We start from the raw sequence: 22,729 nt of genomic DNA on the forward strand, positions 1-22,729 counted from the left end.
TCCGTCAGCAGGCGCGCTGTGAATCAGCACTTGTCAGCGCTTGATTTTTACCCGTGGGTTAAACATGATCTGGCTTGCTTTCTCCCAGTCTTTCAGCAGAGCGCAGGGATGCGAGTTTTTACCACAACATGCTGAGCTTTGCCTGAAACAGGCAGGAGCTGCGGGGCCCCGGGAGCTTTGAAAAGCAGATTTGGCACCAGCCGTGTAGCTCGACAGTTTCGTGGTGCTGACACAGTGTCTGGGGCGCTCCGTCTGTTTGTGCTTGGAAGTTTATGCCTCTGGTACTGGTTGCATAAAACACTTGTGATGGATTGGCTTGAGCTAAGAGCTACACGCACCAACCCGGTTAGTTGGCAAGAATACCCTGTGCTGCATCCTCTCACCCCGGTTTGCAAGCTTCCCTGCTATAGAACTGTAACAGCTCCATCTGAAGGTGTGGTGTGACCCAAGGTTGTGTGTTAAGGTTTATTTGATCCCATTTTTTTAAAAATCGTAACAAAAAAGTTCCATGTCTTTTTTATTTTATCGGCAGATCTATGGTGTGAATGTAGAATGTATATATATATATATATATATATATAAAAAGCCTCCTTACTAGATTTGGAAAGACTTCATACAGCTAAAATTACAGTACTGAATTAATGTCTTTTGACCTTAAAAAAAATCAGAAGCAGGAAGTTGACCTGACCTACAATTTTAAGCTTATTGTGTTGTGTGGGTTTTGTGTATGTGAAGTAGACGCAAGAATAAGCATTTTAAAAGTTTTGGCTGTTCTTGTAGTTTCCTGCTGTCCTGGGGAGAAGGGAAGAGAAAGGAAACAAACAAATAAAAAAAACCCCAACCCTGGTGGTGGTGTAGCCAGTTTCCACAAATGACTGTTGAGCATGGACATGCATATGGGTGTCATCACCCCGAAACTCTGCAAGCTTTGCTTCGTGGACTGCTGCTTTCCGTTGAGGCAGGTGATTCTGAAGCATGCAATCACAACCTATTTCTTGTGCCTCTTTGCAGAGCTGTGTCATTCGAGGTAATATTCTCAGAAGTCAGAGGAGCTGTCTTCACAGGTGGAAGGCCACAGAGCTTCTGTATAGATCCTATACTCTCCACAAACAGAGAAGAGCTACTTCAGATTTCAGGCACCCTGACACCTCTTCATTCCAGGGCGGGTGAAACCTGAGAGTCTCTTTTGGTTCTGTTGTGGAAGCTGTCGCATAGTGAGGCCGCAGAGTTGAATTATCCGTGATGTTTTTGTGCCTCTTGCGTTGGTTAATTTTTAGACTCTGAGCTGTGCAACAGGCGGAGTCTTGACAGTTCTCAGAGGCTTTTCTTGTAATGGGAGATTTGACTTGAAGTGGGCCCCTTTTAATTCTGGCAGTAGGTGTCTGGCATATAGTGCTACATAACTGCACACTTATGTAATATGATTTGCTTATTTCAATGGCTTTTGAGCAAACTGTGTAAACGTGAAAACATTACTTTTTCTTTCGGTAGTGTTTGGCTGTGGGAATATAATCCAAATGTTGCAAAACAGGAAAAAAACTTTGCCATTCTGCTTTAGTAGCAAAGCCCATAAACATGTAAAGAACTAGGAGGGTTCATTATATTAAGCTTCTGGACTTAAAGGGAGCAGGATGCAGAAGTTTGTGTCTGCTCCACTTTGTACTGTTTGATCTGAGGAGTCATAAACTAGCTGCAGTCCTGAAACTACATTGTGCTGCTGGCTCTAGTGCTGAATGTAGGTCTAGAAGGATCTGTGAGGTTTTCATACTTGTTTCTTTATTCCTGTTGCATTTTATACGCATGCTCTCTCTCTCTAAGAGCCAGTTGTTCTCCAGAAACTTTAAGCTAGCAAAAAATTATCATTTAGGTCAGGAACAGAATTAAAGAGTAGAAGCTGCATAAACTGAAAAATGAAGATGGAAGAAAACCAGAAAGGTCATGGAGGGTGTAACTGATATATTATTTTCTCTTTTTTTGGACAGATGCATTATTTTTACTTTGTACCTGCTTTCACAGGGTGGTAGGGCAGGGCATTTGTAGGTGACCTGGACCTTTCTTGTTCTCTCTCTTGCTGTGTGCTTTCAGTGATCAAAGAGGATATTAGTAACATTTAAAAAAAAAGTCTGCATGTTACAATATTTAATAAAAAGTAGTGTAGGAAAATAGTACAAGCATGACTGGATGTCAAATAAGTTAGCAGTAAAAGTAATTTCAAATTAGGTAATAGTTAATTGGTCATATTCAAGGTATTAAGTCTTGCTGGACTCATTGTAAAGGCCAACTAAGTTATGAGAGTAAGGAATGATGTGATTTCATGAAGGTTCAGAAAATCAAGCTTATAACTGTGTTTGAATGAAATATACCTCTTAACTCTCATAGTGCATATAAATCAACTGTGATTTGGTGGGGGGGAAGAGCCACAGTATAACATCTGTCAGTCATCAAGCCTTCCCATTTTAATATCTTATATCTGCTTTGTATAACTAGTGTGAACTCTTGGTGATCTCTGATGTAGGTTCACTTTATGCCTTTCACTGCTTCAAAGAGAGCTTCAAGGAGCATTAAATAAAATCTAATCTCCGATGTAAATACTCATCATCTGCTCTAAATGTAGATTAGCCTACTAATAACCTGCCAGCTTCAGTCAACCGATGGTCCTTAAATGCGGAGGCACAATTAGCAGTGCATATGACTAGTGAGTAGGTCTTGGCTATGTATAATTAGACTATTTAAAGCATCAAATACTAAGAATGAGCCTATTAGAGTATTTTTGCTTGCATGGTTTAAATTCTGCTTGATTTCAGAGAAAAAGAAAAATTTGTTCTTGAGAAGCAAGTGTCAAATCGACCCTAGAAACTGTTGAAAAAGTGTTTAAACATCTATTTTTGTCAGACATTTATCACCTTTTCCTCCACTTAAAAAGGTAATAAGGTGAGGAGGGGAAAATCTAGTCCAACTTATTGCAAAACTCAATGTATCTGGGTTTGATCCACTGTCTCAATGGCTTTTTTTGCTTCATGAAGAGGATACTTAGAGTTTTGGTGGTTTTGTTTGCTTCTTTTCCCTCCAGTTGTCATAACTTGCTGCAGGTCTCTTAAATTCAGCTTAATTTCTCAAAAATTCAGGAATATTTAAAGAGTCAGGCAATTAAAGACATGCAAAAAACTAGCAGGGAAACCTTTCTACAGCGTAGTAGGTAGTCATGGTGTTTTAAAAGTTGTTATAACTGTTCATATTTGTAAATAAATGGTATTTTCTCTACATTATAATGACCAGATCTGCATATCCTGTTTGTTGGGTTTTTTTTTTCTTTAATTGTTCAGTTCTTTTTGAAAACTGAGCCATAAATGAATGCAGAGTACTTAGAGTTTGTTTGCCTTGGGTAAGCATTTTTAATTTTCTTTCCCATCTTTTTAGGCAATTGGAATTAGGATGATTTGCTTTCTTTGCAGGTCTTTTACACAGTCATTTTGTATTACACAAATGCATCAATGACTAGCTGAACAGAGTGTATTAAGTAAAGAAAAAAAGGAAAAATTACCATTAAAAGTAAAAATAGCAGGAATCAATAATCTGGGTCAGCTCTTCATGGGAGGGAGGTGCTCAATGTCAAGGTAATTTCTTCACACAAGCTTTTAGGGTTAGTCAGATTTTTGTCAATTTAAGAAATGTCTCATGTAACTTTAATCTGGCATTTTACTTGTAAATTGTATTGATTTTAAAGGGCTGGGTAAATTAGGGGTTAGTGTTCATTTGACTAGCAAGACAGGCGGTGAGCCAGTGTTAAAACCAGGCTAACTAATAAAGAGGGTTTTGGAATTACCTGCAGAGACAGTACTGTAAAGGTGGAAGCTGTGCTTTTTCTTCTTGAAGAAGTTAGCGATCTCATGTTTGGGGGAGATACACCTTAAGTAGAAAGAGACAGAGTTCATTGGAAATTTGCCTTATTCTGGAGTAATTTGAATCTTCTTTTGGAGAAACTTGCATTGGCTTACAGTTCATGGATAGAAGGCTCCTTAGTTTATTATCTTCAGGTGTGCGTTGCTCCTGCTTGTCTGCTTTGCAAGATTAAGCTACAGAATATCTTCATCTTGTGAAGATGTAAAATTAAATTTTTGGAAGAATGGCAATTTTGCCAGAAGCACGGTGTCAAGCATTCTGACTTTTGTGTATGATCTCAGAGGGACTGACTGATGGAAGATGAGAAAGATTACACAGTTGGTGACTGAGGAGAATCTGGATTTTCTAACCTCTGCAGTCACTTGTGTTAGGGTGGTTCTCAAGCTAAGCATAAGAAGTCATACAGATATCTCCTTGTAACTTTCATGTTGTCTTATATTGGGGAATTTCATTTTCTTCAGCTTCTTATGTTCAAGTTTCATGAATCAGCGACCCGTAGAATATTTTATACTAACACTGCTGTGTGGGGCCAGTGAGATAATTCCCCAGAACAGCAATGATTGACTAAAATGGAGTTCATCAAATGAGAGAGAATAAAATAGGTTTAGTTTCTGTTTGTTTCTGGAATTCAGCATCATTGCTTTTAGAATTCATGCAGGCTTGGGGTAGAAATTGTCAGTGTCAGCTTACTGGGCTTAGAAACATATTGTGCAATGTGCTTGGGGAGAGTCTTGGCATATAAAATGAGAAAATCTTCAGAAAGCCAGTACAGTCACTTGTGTGAAAGTGAACTTAGCTTTGAAGATGCTCCACACCTAAATTGTGTTTGCAGACTTTACAGAACATTTGTGGATGGTGCATTTATATACATTTACAGGCACACAGAAATACAGTAAAGCAGTACCAGGGCTCAACTGCATTCTTACAGTTTCTTCCTTTTTTCATAAAAATATGCTAAATTCTATGATGCTAAATGGTTTTTTGAAGAGACTTATGCCTTTATGTAAGTTTCCTGGAAGTTCTGTGACGGTAATAAGCTGATGCAGGCTCTGCTCTTAAACCCAAAAGATGTGATATTCTTTCAAAACTCATGTTCTTGATTCTAGCAATTGACATAAATGTTTTCTGTAGTAAAAAGCAACATGCTTCCTACCATATTAACTGTTTTCAGGAGCGAGAAAACGCTTCCAGAGAGAGAGATTAACTGCAAGCTTTATTCTACTCCATGTTCTATCTCGGAATGATTAGGTGTGTTTCACCACTTTTTCTCTGTACTTCCTGATTATTATTTTCTTTTTCATTTCACTAACAGTTTTGTCAGACAGTTGAAATACTGCACATGCTTTCTGTGATTATGCAGCACTTTCATCCATCAGTTATTTTACCTTTTTGATGCTCCCAACCCCCATTTCCCCAGGTGCTGCTGAATCACCACTCCTGTTTTTATAGCATCATGACTGGAGAATCCCTGTTCCAAATTATAGTTCTCCTTGACATAGCAGAAGTTATCCTGATGTGTTATTCTTGTCCAATTTGAGTCAAGGACAGCTACTAAAAAAAAGTTTAGTCCCACTATCAGTATAACTCTAATTGAAAGAATTGCATTTCAGTAGCACTGTGTTGTAAGTGATGAGGTGGAGCAAGAAAGGCTGTGTAATTTAGTAATGCAGCTGGTGTGCAGGATAGAGTTGATGATGGTATCCATACTCTCAAGATGTCATACATGTCAGGGAAGTGAGGTATAGGAGTACTAAGTCTTTGTGTCTGACAGCGTAGTATATATTGTAACTCTCAAGTCTTTGCATCTGAACGTGTAGCATATATTGTAACATTTAAATGGGGTGGGCTGTAAAGCTCCTTTTGACTCTGGATATTCATCCCCGACTCTAATAAAAGGCAGCATTAGAAACCTAAAACAAATACTTGGCGCATCTTCAACATAAAATAGTATTTAATTCTGAAGCACCTGAGTGTGAGCTTCTTCAGGTCTCTCCCTGAGATGAGAGGCTTGCGCAGCATCTAGCTGTGCCCTGGGCACAGATGCATGATACTAGTGTGAATTCCCAGCCATTTCTATAATGTAAATAATACTACTAATACTAAGTGATCTTGCAGTGCTAGTTTACTAAATCTCCCAGTGATATTGGTGAGATACCTGGATAGACAGTCTGTATCCAGGCTTTTGTTGGATTATTGGAAATTGCAGGCTTTTGAAATACTACCTCCTCTGCCAAGTGCATCAGGGTGTTAGAGCTAGTTTTCAGATACTGCAGGAGAAATGCAGGTTATGAAATTATTAGGGTCTCTTAAAATACAGTAAAGACGTAAAACTCATAGTGAGGCATCTGTTTGAGTAGACATAATGAAAGAATATTCCCCAGTCGAGAAAAGGCTGAATGGAGCTAGGTTAATGCTTTTTGAGAGTGATGCAGAAGAAAGCCTGTGACTGATTTCTTTTCTTTTTTTTTATTTTATTTTTTCTGCAGTTTGCATTTCTGTAGCTCTGAACAGGATGTGTCATACAGAAATGACTCCTGAATTTACCGCAGCCACGATAAGAATTTGACTTCTCTTTTTAGTTGCTTTCTAAAGCAAAGAAACAAAATACAAAAAGCTGTAAATGTTGCAAGTGACAACAAAATGAAATAAACTGTGTTAAAGCCAGAAGGATCAAGGGAAAAATAGAAAAAACATAATAGTACATAATTTAGCGCCATTATCCTCAGTAAATTTTCCCGTCTGTTATGATCTTATATAAAATCAATTTAAGCCACTGAAATCTTCTTTATGGCAGTTCATCTTCTTTTGTCTCTCAGTAGAGAAAGCTTGAGTTTTAAGTGTATTCTGTAGTGCTGATCGTTTAAAACTTATTATTTTCTTCCCCTAGCCCTTTGGAACAGTCACGATTTAGAATTGCTGTATTTGCATGCGTAGTTAACCTGAAAATTGTATGTTATACCCAGAGAAAATTAAAAAAAGTTCAGTGGTGCAAAAATGATAAGGATTTTGCACATTTGTGGATAATAAAATAGAAGTTATTGCTGGGATTCCCATCTTTCATTGCAGGGTCCCTGCTCTAGGTTGTTGCAGAACATCCACTGTCCACAGTGGTATCCTACCACTTATTTTGTATGGCTTCTCAGAGAGTTTATATGCAATGATACAGATACACTGAGAGAAGTACAGCATTTGTTAGAATGAGAGAGACATATGAAGCAGTCAGTGAAGTCATCTTGTACATCACGAAGTTTGTGTGATGGATGAGAGCAGAATCTGTTTTGACAATTGGGGAATTTTCTGGTAATCACTGATGGGTGGATTTCTGTAAGAAGTTTGTAATTGTTTGTATTCCAAGAGAAAATGAACCTCAGGCTGAGCTTGACATGCAAGCACAGGCTGCTTCTCTTTAGTGTATGTTACTTTCTTTTTTTTTCCCCCTCTGAGACCAAATTTATGCCTTGACTGGAGCAGATATAATCCTTCAATAATGAAGAACTGCTGATCAGCTATTCACAACAGTATGCCAGAGTTACATTCTCTTCTGAATTGTGTCTGCCTTTATTCACAACCTTTGGGATGCATTCAGATGCAGGCTGGAGCTTAAAGATTTCCCACAGACTGACTCATTTCAAGTCAGTGGGAATCAGCACTCTTTCAAATCCCACAAGAAACGTACGTTTTGATTTAGGAACCTTGTGAAAATTTGGCTCTGTATTTCTCCCTTACTGTAATAAAGTAAATGAGTTGCTCTGGGACTCGCTGATGGCATCGGTGGATGTCTCTTGCAGAGAGTGCACTCTGGGTGAGTAAGCAGCTGGTGCTTTCAGTGGTGAAGACAGCTTTTCAGTGATGTCTTCATAGAATAGTTATCCTCAGCTCTTGCAGAGAGTTTTATCTGATCTTCTTCCCCTTTGCACAATACCTGCCTGATACAGGTATAATGCTGTTTTCAGTGCGGTCTGTCTGGCTTACTAGGGACTATAGACTGAAACCTGCAATCTGTGAAGTGTGGAGATGCAGATTAAATAATTACAAGAGTTGCAAGTTCTCCAGCACCTTCCCATGGACATAAATGCTTCAAACAGAATTGTGTTCTGTGACGTGCGAGAGTGCCCAAGTCTGTTTCACCGTAGCACAGAAGGCCCTGGGTGTGAACAAGGAAGAGTCAGTAATGTACCAAGAGGAGAAGAACACTTGTACCGCTGCAGGAATTCGTTTATGATTCTGAAGTGGGGCTGCTCATGCTCGGGATAAATTTATCCAGTTATGTTTACACAGTAGCAAAGTGCTTCCTATAACTCTGCCATAGAGGCACACCCATAAGATTAAAGCTCCTACTTCCGCTGCTCCACCTTCAATACGATTTTTACAGGTACACACATTTTTAAAAGCGTGATAGTACTGCTTTTTCTCTCTAGAAAAATATCTCTGAGGGGAAACATGATAGATGTATGCCATAATTTTGAGTTTTATTGGTTTATTACTGCCTTTCAATGCAGTATCTAAGATAAGGTTTCTCAGCTTTCCTCCAGCAACCTCTGTGGGTAATCAATATGAAAATGGGTGGACTTTAATCTGAAAGCATGTGTGCTGACCACTGGTTCTGCTTCCATGTGCTGGCGGTAACGTGGCATGATGGTGAAAACCAGGTTTTTGGCTGTGTGCTGCATCCTTACTTCACTTGTTCCTTGCAGCTTATGCCATCAGGGAAGTGACATGTGGCATCTGTGGAGAAGAAGCTATTTGCCTCCTGAATGTAACCTCGTCTTCCAGATCACAGTTGGAAATGAGGAATTTTTGCCAGGCTGTTGGTGTGAAGAACTCGGAATTCTTCCAACTCTCCTTGGGAGTGGAATTTGGTCAGTTCAGAACACCACCACCGTTCCTGGGTCCAGTGCGATTGCGAAAGGCTCAGTGGCACTGTCCCAATCACTTTCACTAAAAAAAGCAGTTGTTACCTGTGTAAATAAACTGAAGTCCTGTTTATTTATGTTCTCTGTTTCCCTGAAGTCGGTTTCAACTTTTGTTTTCTGCAGAGCTGAACTCCTCTGGTGTTTCACATGATAATAAATATACTTCACGTGATACTTGGAGTCCTTTAACACGTATTCTGTTCTGAGGTTTTCAGTGACCTTGCAAATCATGCAAACTGCTGTGCAGAAACTATTTTCTTTGCTTATGATGAAGCTTATTTCAGAAGGTAAACTTCCCTGATGAATACATTCAATATTTGTATATTATTCACATTTCAAGACTGTGAAGCCTGTGTGACTCTACCTTCCACAACTGTTTTTTATGAGTGTATGTTAATTTGGGGAGGAACAGAACTTCTTAAAGATTTGTTTGTTTTGAGACTGTAACTCAAAACTTTGGTGGTTCTAGTTTCATTTTATTTCTGCTGGAGTTTTTTATTCCTTTTATGTCTTTTGGCATTGTCATTGGATTGGGGTGTTTTCCTGATTTATTAACCAGGAGTGACTACTCTGGTTCTAGTGAATATTGTGCATGTGAAGTATAGGAGAGACTGCAGGGCAAACCAGACAAAAAGTGGCACTTCCAAAATATTCTGTACAGTTATGGCATTGCTATACAAAGCAGGATTTATGTGTTTTGTTTTCCTTTTTTTAAAGGATGCCAATGTAGGGGAGGAAGGAGGATGTTCCCCAGTGCTGCAGTTCTAAAGGGAGGAAGGGAAAAAAGGCATTACCCTTGTCATGGGAGCAGGCTGATACAGCCAGTGCTATTGTCTTTGAGGAAGTGCTGGGATCTTGCAGCACTACCTGCTTCTGGCCTGTTCTTGAAGGATTACGTACTTTGCTACTCCTAGATTAGAGTGAGCAGTGGACTATGGGTGGGTCGTTTGTTTTTCTCTTCTACTTGCTCTACAAACCAAGGGTAGCACATGGGTGTCTTGACTCAATACAGGCATAGAAGGCCATCTCTGGTGGTGAAGTCTGAACTTCACATGGCATTGCTGAGTCCAAGTCTGCAGCTGTAGAAGAAGTACTTCCTCAGTCTCTCAGCATGAGGAAGCAAGCCCTCTGGCATGGGCTAGAGGTGGGGTTGGGTGGTGCACGCTGTGTTCTGCACAAGCCTTTTCCTAGGCTGGACACTATATGTGCAGCACTGTCCAGGGCTGAGACTGCATGATGCAGCCCAACCCAGCTATGCTAGCAGGTTTTTGTTGGGCCAGCCTCAGGGTGTATAGCAGAACTCTCTGTTTGCAGATGTGTTTTTAAGTGTCTCTGCCACTGAAAGAGCTTGTATTGAAGCTTTACTTGGATGCACGTTTTTTCTTTGAGGCTTAGTAACAGCAAAAGTTTGTGGAGGTCATTAAGTGTGAAGTGGTTTTAACTTGGTTTAAATACCTCAAGACGCTTGGGCATATTTCACAATTTTGAGGAAAATGGAGAAAGTGCTAAAAGTATGCATTCTAAAAGTGTTCCAGAAAAGAGGCAAGAATATAAGGATTCTTGCCAGTAATTCTGTTACCAGAGCCCATGATCTCCCTTTTCCAGCTGATGCAAGAAGGCCAATAAAGTGCTAGGAAAATGGACTAATCTAAAGCAAGAACTTCAGGCAGACCCTGCCAGATGGGTGTGTAACTGGAAAACTTCCAGTCCCTTTTGTGGCTTAACCGCTTGTATTTTGGTCTGTTTGCAGTGTCCCAGAAGTGTCTCTGCTTTGAATGATCAGTGTGTTGACAACCTGATATTTTGTCTCTCTCTTCTCTGTTCAAGTACTTTAATAGCAGCTTCAGTGGAAAAATTTCCTGGTAGGCAGACTTGCCAAGCCTTAGTGGATTTCAGTTTATGCTGTGGCTGGCTGCAAACTGGCAGATGCCTGTCTTCAGGATTTAATTCAGTTAATGAGAAATAATGTATTCCTTATACATTATGAATTGGTGTTATTGATTTAGAGCTACTGCCATAGTAATTTCTAGATATACTTTTGCAGAACTGTCTTAGACTTCCAACACTAAAGGGCCTAGTTCACATGGCATATTTTGAAATAATCTGTAATGCTGATAAATAAATACAAGTAAGGTGACAGTTACTGCAATGTGTATATCAATATCAGAAAAGAGAATTATCCTCCTGCTAAGAGTATACTGCTGCCTCTCTAGCTGCAGTGCTAAATAGGGTGAGAAGTAAATTCCATTTTTGTGTGCACTTGCTCTCAGTAAGTAGGGCTGTTAGAAGAGTTGAGTATATTGCATCCATTTGAGGTGCAGTCCCATGGCGGCTTAAGTGAATGAAAAACTGGACTAAAACACTTCTCCCTGGTGCTGCTTTCAGCATTGAGAGCTACATGATGAGGTAGGTCAGGAGCAATCAGTGATCTGATTGCTCACTCACCCATGTATAGCTTCCCATTGAGTAAGTTCTCTGAGCTGAGTGTGCATTCCAGAGGACAGACCAAAAGCAGGACTGCAGCAACCTGAGTTGAGATTGCCTAAAGGTGTGGTTTCACGTTATTCTTGATCCTGCCTCATTGTGGATTGCCTCATATCCTTTCATCTTCCGGTAAGGGTGGCTAAGGAGCATATTTCATGTTTGCTGTGCCAGCTGTTTGTGCTTTCAGCCTGATGTTTTTCAGAAACTTTCAGTTTATGGGAAGGTTTGAAAACATCGTATATGTTTTATCCTGTATTGGAACAAAAACTTCAGGACATCTCATCAGCTGAAAGTTCAAAGATTCTGCCACTTGAACTGATATTTGTGACTGTGTCTTCTAGCAAGTAAGAGCATTCATGGATACCAGAGTTCAGTTGCCTGTGCTGTTAAATTGCTAACACTTCTGGCATGCTTTTGGCCTGGGCCAACTAGTACAGTATCAGTAGCATTCCCAGTGGCCAGTCTGAACACAGCAACTTGAAGATGGGATGTAAGCCATTCCAGGCCACTTGGCCCTCATGCAGAAGTGGGGTCTGGGGCACGTTTAAACAATCAGGATTGCTTTACCGATTTCCTAGTTTAGATGTAACAAGTGTGCTGCTTGGAAGAGACTTGAAGCTTGTGTTGCCAGCTAAAGTTGTGAAGAGTTGCAGTGCCATGCCTGTTCAGGGACATGTGTTAAAGATAATCCACACTTCCAGCAGCTGTCTTAGCTTCCAGATTCAGTCTTTCTTGGAGCCCTTAAACTGAATGAAGGGTAGTACACAGCTATTGCAAGTCTTAGGTTTCAATAGTCATCAAATAAATAATCTGTTAATATGTGCTATCTGTTGGAAAGGAATCTTTCCAAAAAAACACCTTATAGAACTAGATTGCAAATACAGCATTTGTGTGTCTTTTCCTGCATAGATCATCAGTTCCTTTTGTATCTGCATGTAACATGCCAAAAGTTGTGACTAAACATGACGTAAAAATTTAATTTTCCATTTCAGTCCAACGGTAAGGTGTAACAGAGAGTACCTCTCGGTTCCTGTTTGATAAAAGATACAATAATTTTCAGTGATTAATTTCAGCATGATATAACTGCTCTGCATTACTACAGTTATACTGAAAAGCCAACAGTGTGGAAAATGGAGAAGGTTGACTGCGAAAGAAACAAATGGAGGTTCAAGAGCTTAATTTGTACTTATGCTACTGCAAATTATTTGTTCAGTGCTGTCAGAATTGGTTCCTAAGTTTCATGGTTTAATGTGCTGGCCTTTGTATCCAGGTATTTTTGGACAAGTCTTAGTATTCCCCAGAGTGAAAGAGTGGTTACTCTGCTCAAAATGAATGTGTGAGTAGGTGGTGGCTGTTGTCGCTTTTTTTTTCAGTGTCTCAAATGCTTCTTAATCCTAAATGATTCTTCTTTTTAGAAGTTGAAAAGGCTGAAGCATGAGAATCCAAGTGTTAATACTGTACAAACGTAAACTGAGATGCATTTCTTACCAGCTGTGTTGGCTATTTAGTCTGTGTAAAGCGGAATATCTATTTCGCTGGCAATTATTCAAAGATTTGCATCTGTGTAGCTTTCCTGTTCACATCAGTAGGAAAAAAGAATTCTATTCTTGGCATAAATGACTGTTATCATTTCATCATTTCAGTTTGATTGGAGCTTGAAGCTTATGTTGAATCTTGCAGTTAGATCTTGCGTACTAACTTATCTTAGTTAATTGGTACCAGGGCATTGGAATACTAATTGAATTCCAGAAGTTATTTGGAATGAAAACATTTTACCTGTACATAGGATACAGAAGGAATGGAAATGTAAAATTAAATAAATCACCTGTTAAATATGCAAATGGTCGTTCCTACCATTTTGGCTCTACTGACCTATGCCAGTCATCAAACTTTCTCTTGGACCACTGATTTAGCCAGTTGGAGTTGACGAATTCATAAGCTTCTCCTATTATTATTTCTTTGGTTCAATTGTGGGCTAGCTAGTGTGAGTTTTTGCTGTCTGCTGTGATTCAAGAAATCTAGGTAATGGATTAGTTTGTAATCTATTTTCTCAAGAAAAATTGTTGACTGTGTTCCTATTCTTTTAGCCCTTGTTCTTACTCAAAAATATGATGCTATGTAAGACACTTAAATGTATGACCTCATTTGTAGCCATGGTGCTAGTACTTTTTTAAAAACTGCTACTGGAACAATAATTTTTTATTTTCTAAACATGGAATTTGGAGCTGTGCTAGCTTGGTGAATGTCCATATATAAATACTTCAGAATCAAATTCAACACTTACAGTGCTCCCGGTCTTTTATCTTGAAGTTGCTTCTACCAGCTACAATGCTGGCCATTCCCATTGGTAGGTTTGCTTGTTAATTTCATCTACAGATACTAAAGCACTTTACTGAGGGAACAGATAGTAAGCTTACAGTGTTAAGGATAGTGAAACCAGAAGGATAGAGAGTAAAGTGACTTACCTGAGGCTTGGTAGTAGATGGTAGCTAGAGCTTAGGAGAGGACTCAAATTTCCTGGGTTTTCGCTTAGATGTGCTGCTGCTGTGGTCACTGGTGAGTTAGGTATGACTCCTTTCTGATAAGCAGACAGAGCATCTGTGATCTTTAACATCACATCAGAAGTTTCAAAAACTCTTACCCAGCGGTTAGATTTTAGATTCTACTGCAGTAATTCTATATCAGTCCTGTAGCAAAATAAAAACTGGCTTTTGGTACTGGAATCATATGCAAAGATGGTTTGCCTTTGGAAGTAAAGTTTGAGCATTCGTATGTTCATATAGGGAGTGACAAGCAACAGTAAGTCAAGGCTATTCTTTTTGCTGTAAAACTGAACTGAGAATGAAATCATAGCTATCACAGGCCACCTGGAGTTACCATTGACAAAATCAAATGCGGACCCGGTTATCAGACCTGTTTAATCTCGTTTTGCTGCAATTAGCAGCCATCATGTCAAGTGTTAAGAATTTAACTCGGATGAGTCATATCCGTTTTCTGTTGTGGGATGCAATAGTGCAGTTACTTGTGAGGATGGGAAGGCGGTGCTGCCTTAGTGGCAGATGGTGTGGGGTGTGAGAAGTAGTAATTTTAGGTATATAGTATTTTCTGTGTTGGTTTGCAGATTAATAGTTGTTTCTGATGAAATTTGAGTGTGAAAATACAGGAACTTGATATTTAAGTAACTTCTTTTGTGTGCATATACTTATTTTGGTAGAGCAACTAGTGTGAAGTTTCGTCCTTCTCAATCAGAATAAGGCATGTATCTCCTCCTGTACCCTTTATTGATGCTCTCTCTCTTACACTGACAGGCTTGGAACATGAGGGGTAGCTATGTGGTCTGCGGATCTGTGCTCCAGTTGGCTAAGGTAGAGAGTCAAATCTCAAATTCTGAAGTTAATTTCAGACTTGATCTATCTAAAAGGGAGATGAACTTAAGCTGGATAGAGCAGCCTGGATGAATCCCTGTCTGTCTAAACTTAAAGATGTTCTGGTTCTAATAAAGCTGTCATGCCATCAGTTCCAAACATCCAGTGATTGTGCACTGTATGCCTAAATTAAGAAGCTGGATCAGGATCACAACTTGCAGGAAAAGCTAGTATACTTCAGCTTCACGTAACTCTTCTAAATTAATTTAAACTTTGTAAGCCTAACGTTGTCAAAATTTCAGGTTTTCCAGTTTTTCCTAGAGGAGGGCTACATTTTATTTCATTGAAAACTCTTGTAATTATTGTCCTCAGGAACCAGTGAGAGATGAGGGTTGCAAAAGGACAGCCAGTTCAGACGGTCTTGTAGCTAACAATAGTACTTGCTCTGTGGTCAAACTTGTATGTCTGCAATTGTATACAAGCCCACAACTTTGCTTCTTTCTGCTGGAGATAAACTCATCCTTGTTAGCTTCTAACAAGGCCTTTTAAATTTTTTAAAGGATTCAAGGCTTTTGTGTCACATGGCAAGGTTACTGAAGTCCATGCTATGGAGCACTTTGCAAAGTGGGACACTGATTCTGGCTAGATCTTTTATGAGTTTCTGTGATAGAAGTAATCAGTAGTGCCATGTGCGGCACTAGCAGTGTCTGTCAGGTTCTGATGGAAGATTGATTGGGTTTAATTTCTGGATACTCCAAACTATAGTCTCACATTTTTAAGCCCGAGATCTTATTTTTTGCGAAGTAGATACTTTTATGCAGTGTTTTTGGTGGAGCCCAGGGGATCTTTCAAATTAAGTTTAATCAGGTCTGAGGTGTTTACTCCACACTTTCCCTGTGACTGAAGTAAATTGATTTGAGTGGCTAAGTGCTGCAGCTGGTATACAGGATTCAGATTTTTCCCTGCTAAATTGCAGTGAGGGCTGCATGCAAAACTTGTGCTTATGACCTATGGATCAGTAAGGTCTGACCAAACCTTGGGAGAATTGTCCTACCTGCTTTCAAATCATATTTGACTTGTGAAGCCTTGGGACTAGTGTTAGGTGGAAAAAGCAACTTAACTGTGATTCTGTATCTTGCTTTTGTTGCTGAAAGAAAGTGGTGGTTTCTCTCTGGTTTTATTATTTTCTTTTTTCCTTTTCTTTTTTTTCTTTTAAAAAGAAGATCTGGAAATGGAGAAGGTGTATGAGCAATGGGAGAGAGACTGATACATCTTTGTTTTTTAAGGGTTTCTTTGAAATGGGACATAAATAGGCTTTGTAAGGTGCAGATGAGTAGGAAAAATTAGAAATAATCTTTTGAATTTAAACAGTATATATTTAGGACACTGTACATAGACAATAAATCAAAACAAATTCATGTGCTAGAGATGGGGAATTTACTGTAGTGCCTGTAAGGAAAGAACATGCTTTTCTACCTGAAAACCTGTCAGCAATGAAGGAAGTGTTAAACTAGTGTTTATATGGTTTATTTTGAGAGATATTAGTGAGTGTGGTCACTGCACCAATTTTAAAAGCAAATGAATGGACAGACAAACAAAAGGACTACACGCTGCTGTGCATGCTTATTTTCTAATCTATTAGAATGCCTAACAGATGTTAGAGCTATGTGAATAAATTTGTGAAAATCCCGTGGGAGTGAATAAAAAAGTAAAAATCTCAGGAATTACTAGAAAAGAAGCAGAGGAAAACTAGAAAAGTCACTTGGAGTATAAATCTGTGATGTGTCATAGCTTTATAACTGCATGCATCTCTACTTATTTCAAATATTGAATTTTTAACTGGTAGAAGATATAGACAAGGGGAAAAAAAAAAGGATTATCAGAAGAATTTGTAGAATTGTTTCTATGCAGATGGAGACTGAATAGATACAATCTCTTCAGAAAGAAACAAAGGGAAAGGTGACATAATTTAAAGTCAGGAATGGGAAGGAAAGAATGGTTAAGAAACAATTACTCATTTTTAATTTCTAGCCTTCTAGCTCTTATCGGCAAGCAAATTTAGAAGATGCTAAAGGAAGCACTTTTCCATACAACGCATGGTTAAATAGTCTTCAAAAGGACTAAAATTCATGAGGGATGGGTTTGCTGAGAGCTGTTATGCATGGTGGACGCGTGAAATGACTTAGAAACTCTTCAGGGTGTTGAATTTCCAGAAGTCCTGGATCAAGCCTTAAGTTTAAGCAACACAGCATATTGTTATGATCAACATTTGACAACTATTAAGCAACACAGCTTAATAGTTATGATCAGAGACTTTGGATAATACTTCTCATCCCAGTTTCTTAACAGAATATGAATTGTTATGATTAGTTTGCAGCAGAGCTACTAAGAATGTACTCCTTTCTGCATCAAGCCTAATGAATAAATGTGTGCCTTTTTAAGAGATGGTGGTGATTTCTATCATGAAACATGGCACCTGAGACCCCCCAGGCATTTAGTTTTCTCAGTGTCTTTCTGTTCCTGGGAAAACATTGGACACAGCAGTGAAAATGCTACAGTGTAGAGTTTTAGTGGAGAGGGTTGTGAGACCCAGGTGTGATAGAAGTATTTTGTACCTTTGGTTGTGATGAGACTTTGGGTCTAAAATTCTCAAATACTGTATTATTTATGAGATATTTTCTTCTTAGGACAGAAATATTTTTCTTGAGTAAGTGAAGACATTTAATAAATGTGTTTGCTTACAACTCTTGGAGTACTTCTGCTTCGAAATTTTCAGAAGTCTGGAAAGATCCCCATTTTGCACAGGCATTCCAGCTGCTGTTCATCATGTTCTTGAAATACTATGTATTTATTTTTCAGTCTGTGCTCACTGCTCATGAATCTTCTATGTTTAAACTATTTTTGGTATAATTGGATTGAGAAATTGTAACTCACATTACTTCAGAATAATGTCGTAAGAAGTGGTTGTACATCTTCAGATTAGAATCACTTGTGGAGTTTTTTTCAAGAGCTAATGGGCATGTTTGCAGCCTTCTTCAGAAGGGTCTACACACTGCCTCAGTCTGCCTTAGACTTCTAGTTTGGCTCAATGCAGATCACATTTCTACTAGAACCTGTGTAAAAATGAGCAAGCTTCTTAACAAGAAATTGAAAGGAGTAACTAAAAAGAGGAAAAGTTTTCAGACAACATGAAGACATCTTAAGGAAAATTGCTTCCAGAAAATGCATGCTACTTTTGAGAAGAAATTTTAAGGTAACCCACAGAAGGTGGCATTGCCAAGAGGATGAAGGAATGGGATGATGCCCTTTGAAAGGAGAAATTTTGTCCAGAAGAGGAAACAAGTTAAAAAAACCCCAATCACATCAAGTATGGCAAAATAAATGTAAGCCTTAGTAAGACAGTTTCCAAAGGCATTTGAGCAATACTTGCTGAAGACAGACTACCAAAAAACAGCATTCTTAAATGCTCCACCAGCAGGGAGCAAGGTAGGGATCCTATGCAATCAAGATCAAAAAGGAAGACTTGAGAAAGATGCAGCTTTCCTACTATAAACTTAAGAAAGACTTTCTTTAAAGGGATAAGGCTGAGGACCTGCCTCAGATTTAAATTGCCAAGAAAAAGGGTTTTAAAATAAGCTGATAAAATGAAATGTAACAATTCATAGGAACTATGGGATGATGACTCAAAAATTCTCAAGGAGCTCTGACTGAAACAAGCTGAGCTGTTAATTATGGTTTGTGACTTCTGACTTTGGTTGATGTTGGCAGTAGGGAAAATAGGCTGAAAATGTAAATAAAGTATACATTGCATAGACACATGGATGAAATCTGGCAACAGGGAAGAGTTGTTCTGGCTTTTATTGTAGAAGAAAATCACATCTTTTTGGTGAGAATGTACTTAAGGGTGATCCATTTAAGAAGGTGTATTGGGATGTCAAAAAGTTTTTGGCAGGACAACTTACCAAAGGCTCTTCAAGAGGCAAAATGACTGGATGTGACATCTTTGCTCCCTTCAGATGAATGGGTTCTTAAAGGAATGGAACAGAGGATCAGTTTTGCAGTGAAGCAAGGTTGCCAGTAGAAAATGTGCTGGTGAAAGGATTGCCCTATATTTTCTTTTTGAATTGGGCTTTTCAGAGCATTCACGGCAGATCTAGAAACGTCCTGCTGGTGAACAGCATGATGGCAATGTTTGTGATGTGCAGGCTAGTCAAAACTATAAAAAATAGGCTGCAGAGAACTGCAGATGGTCTTTTGGTACCGGGCAAATAGGCAGGTAAAGAACAGCTGAATTTCAATGATGCAAAGTAACATGTGAAGAAAAGCAGCTCTAATCATTCGCCCAATATAAGTGCTAAATAAGTTGTTGATATTCAGCTCTCTAGGTAGCTCAAGAGTTTTCTGAAAATGTCTCTATTGCTGACTGAGAAAGGTCAGTCTTTATTTGCCCCATTCTTACAATCTCTGCAAGATTGACTGCTCGCCTCTGGCAGAGAGGAGATACTGAGCTAAACAGAGCTTTGATCTGATCCCTCTAGCTGCTGTGATGAAACACAGACTTGGTTTTTGAAACTTAGGGGTGGATCTACTTAGACATTCTTGTCAAAGGGAGCTGCTTGAACAAGCCAAATGTGTAACCATGTTATAAATGAAGATAGTCAGTTTTCATTGGAATAAAAATCAGAATACTTCTCTTCTTAGGTAGAGAAAACTTCAGGTCACTAAGGCAGAAATAAACAGAATGGAATAAACAGAAATAAAAAGAACTTTTTGTCAATTTTCCTCTTGCCCATCTTGTCCTTGAGATTTGTTTCCTGCCTTAGTTTTAATTAACTCCGTGCCTTTTGGAGCTGTAGCAAACTCTCTGCAGTTCCTTTAGATTTTAAGAAATGTTTCCATCACCTCTGAGACCTGGCTGCTTGCTTTTCATAGGACTCTCCTTTCTTCTCTGAGGTTGTCTGTTGGCACACCTGTGGTCCCACAAGTACTTTCTTCTTGAGTAGTCTCAGTAACTTCTCCAGAGAATGAATAATCGCTCCTTCATCTCATGTCTTAAAGGCACATAACTTGAAAACATAAACCAAAATAATCACACAGATACCATCACATCTCTTCTTTCTTTGGGTTTTTTTTTGTCTGCTTAAGTTCTTGCCCAGGCCAGAGGAGTGCTTGGTCCTCCTTGGAGGGGGGGAAGCAGGCATGTAGATCCTCTGGACAAAACTTTTAAATGTAGAAGTAATGAGTTGCTACAGTTTGCCTTGTTTGCCTTGTTTCCTTGACTCTCTCCGCTGCTGTGTTTGTAGATTGTTTAAAAACACATTAACGTTTGGTACAGGTCCTAATACTTACTAGCCCTGCAATGTGCTCAAGCCTTCAACTGAGCCTCATTAATTACCTCTTTAGCTCTGAGGGTTTTTTTCTGATGCAAAGTTTAGAGTTCGTATAATATTTAGTGTTTGGTGTTCTTGGCACTAGGGAGCCTGTTTCATTGGGATTGATACAGATGCAGTGAGCCTGAACATATTGAGGTTATTTTTAAATAAATGGTTCTTTGTTTGCTTGTCATCTTTTGTTCTTGCCTAATTCTGAGTTCCTCCCACATGCATCAAGCTGAGAGTGGGTTTCTTTCAACTGTTGGGGGTTAGAATCATGTGATAACATCACAGTCCTTTATCTTGGGCCAGGAGAGAGTGGATTTTTTGGATCTCAAGCTTGCTTTTTTATTTTTTTATTTTTATTTCTTTCAGCAGAAATCCTTTCTATATTGTTCCAGTTGCCTCCAGATCACTGATATTTTGCCATGTAGTTCGCCATGTTAATTCCTACATGCTTCTCTACGTCTGTTGTCTACATTTTTCCCCTCCTCTCATTCCTTTTCTAACACCTGTATGACCTTCCTTCATGCTACCAGTTAGTTGCCAGCTTATGCTGTTTTATTTCAGTAAGTACCCTCTGCTTTGTTCCCATCGGCCTTGGATTACAGAAGCAAGAGGTTCTTTTCCCTTCACAGCCTTGAAGTATAGTGCAGTCAACAAGGCCAGGGTTTTGCTTAGAGGCTCTCAGTCTAGAGTACTGTTGTAAAAAAAAACCCCAAAAAAACCCAAACAAAAAAAAAAAAAAAAAAAAACCCAAACAAAAAAAAACCCAAACCCAAGCAGTTTGGGTTTTGGTTTTTTTTTTTCCCCCTCTCCTCCTTGTCTGAATGGTTCTGCTTGGCAAAGTATTGCACTTACTTTTATGGGAATGACCTGAGCCAATTAGCTACAAAAGTTGGCAGGGACTGATTCACAGAGGTTTCTCTAAGAAGCAGCTCAATGTATGGTGGGAGAGAGTGCAAGTTTTGCAGTGCTCCTATGTGACAGCAGAGCAAATGCCACCTATCAGTTAAAAGTTTGGGGTGGTGCTCTAGAGCACCGTGATTTGTGGGTTATGAACTTTCTTGTGATTTCTGATTTAAATTTATACAGGGGCAGCTTACATTTGCTTCTATGCCACAGTGTCAACCTTCAGCTTAAGTAGTTCTTCTTTCTTACCTTATCAGCAACTATCAATGTTTTAAAAAGAGGAAAGGTTGCTTTTGAAATTATTAACCAATTTGTTGTTATTAAGCAGATCCCCAGAGGTCTAAATTGAGTTATGTACAAAGTCTCAGTATGGGTATAGATGCTTAATTTGTATCTATAATGAGGGTTGTGTTTTTTCTGTATTGTGCCTCAAAGAACTCTTCCTTCTGTGGTGATGATACGTGTAGAGTTCCTGAGCAAATAGATGTTGCATCCATGCCTATGGGGGGATAAAATTTCGTTGCTCACTGGAACAGCACTTGGCTCTCAAGCAGAAGTAGAAAGGTATTCAGTTGCATCCCTGCAGATATTGTGGGGTCTGGTGCCTTCTGTGTATAGGACCTAGTGATTGTGTGGGTGGAAAGCGAGATCTTCAAACTGAACCCGGAGGCAGCTGATCCTGCACACTCACCCCACCCCTCCAAGCCTACAGATAGACTTCCTCAGATGTCTCGTTGGGTATGAACCACGTTAGATCTGATACAAGCATGTGGGGGAGGATCAGGACCACCCTTAGCTGTAATGGTTAGTTGTTTGAAGAGTTTATCTGAAGTGATATCATACCTTTTGCCTTATGAGTTTAGGTGTAGAAGTTCACTTTGAAATTCGAGAGCAGTTCAACTCAGTTTGGCTATTCAGGGAGCAGTGAGCTTAGCACCAGTGTGAGGGCAATATGGTACTGTTGTATTTAAAGCTAGCATGTTGCTTTTTGGGTAAGTATTAAGTGCTCTTAATAATTTCTATCTCTACTTTGTGCTACACAGCTTCCAGAAAGGGAGACCTACCAGATTGCTGGGCTTGTGTTGCATGTGCTGGGAATGTGTGCTCAAAAATTCCCCTGTAAGTAGACTGCAGGACTGCTTCTGGTTTGTACTTCACTGATGCAGGATTTCTTCTTCTATTTCATAAAAATGAGACTGCTTCAGCCAGGATTACTATAAAGATCGTGAACCATAGTGCTTTACACTGGGTAAGAACTAGCACATATCTCTTGTCTTCGTGCCTTTGAGCGTTCTTTGCACATCACTTGGAACTTCTACAAACACCGTGCTTTTCCTCTAGTACATGGCATACTTAACTTGCCTGAACAGCCATTAGCTGCTTTTCCTTCCCTGTATGCAAGCCTCAGGCACTTTTATAAAGTTCTTTTTCTGGCTAGCCTCTCCCAGACTGGCTTGGCTGGACAGCTTTCCTGGGAGGTCAGTCATTCCACTGTGTTTACGTGTTCTGACCCCAGTGCCTCCCATCAATTGTTTCCGGCCTTGGAGATGTACAGGACACTCTTGACAGGAAATGCCTGATTCCAGTGGTGCTGACAAGTTAGTGACGTTGTGGTTTGCATGGTTGAACCAGAAATACCAAGCTGTACTGATGTGGTGCTGGGATTTCCAAAGCAGGAAGAGGAAGATATCCATGCCAAGCATATAGAGAATCATGAAGAAGTTAATAAGGATGTTTGCTCATTTCTGAAAGCTTACCCAATAGTAAGCATTGTCATGGCTTG

The 22,729-nt window shown here is 39.3% G+C and overlaps 1 protein-coding gene across 2 annotated transcripts in view; it reads left to right on the top strand.

Moving 5' to 3' along the window:
- The window catches only part of MAP3K5 (mitogen-activated protein kinase kinase kinase 5), a 105,664-nt gene that overhangs the window by 6,949 nt on the left and 75,986 nt on the right, over positions 1–22,729 (top strand). The gene's annotated exons all lie outside the window — the stretch shown is intronic.

Source organism: Strigops habroptila, chromosome 6 (assembly GCF_004027225.2).
Source record: "Strigops habroptila isolate Jane chromosome 6, bStrHab1.2.pri, whole genome shotgun sequence".
In the NCBI taxonomy this organism is placed as follows: domain Eukaryota; kingdom Metazoa; phylum Chordata; class Aves; order Psittaciformes; family Psittacidae; genus Strigops; species Strigops habroptila.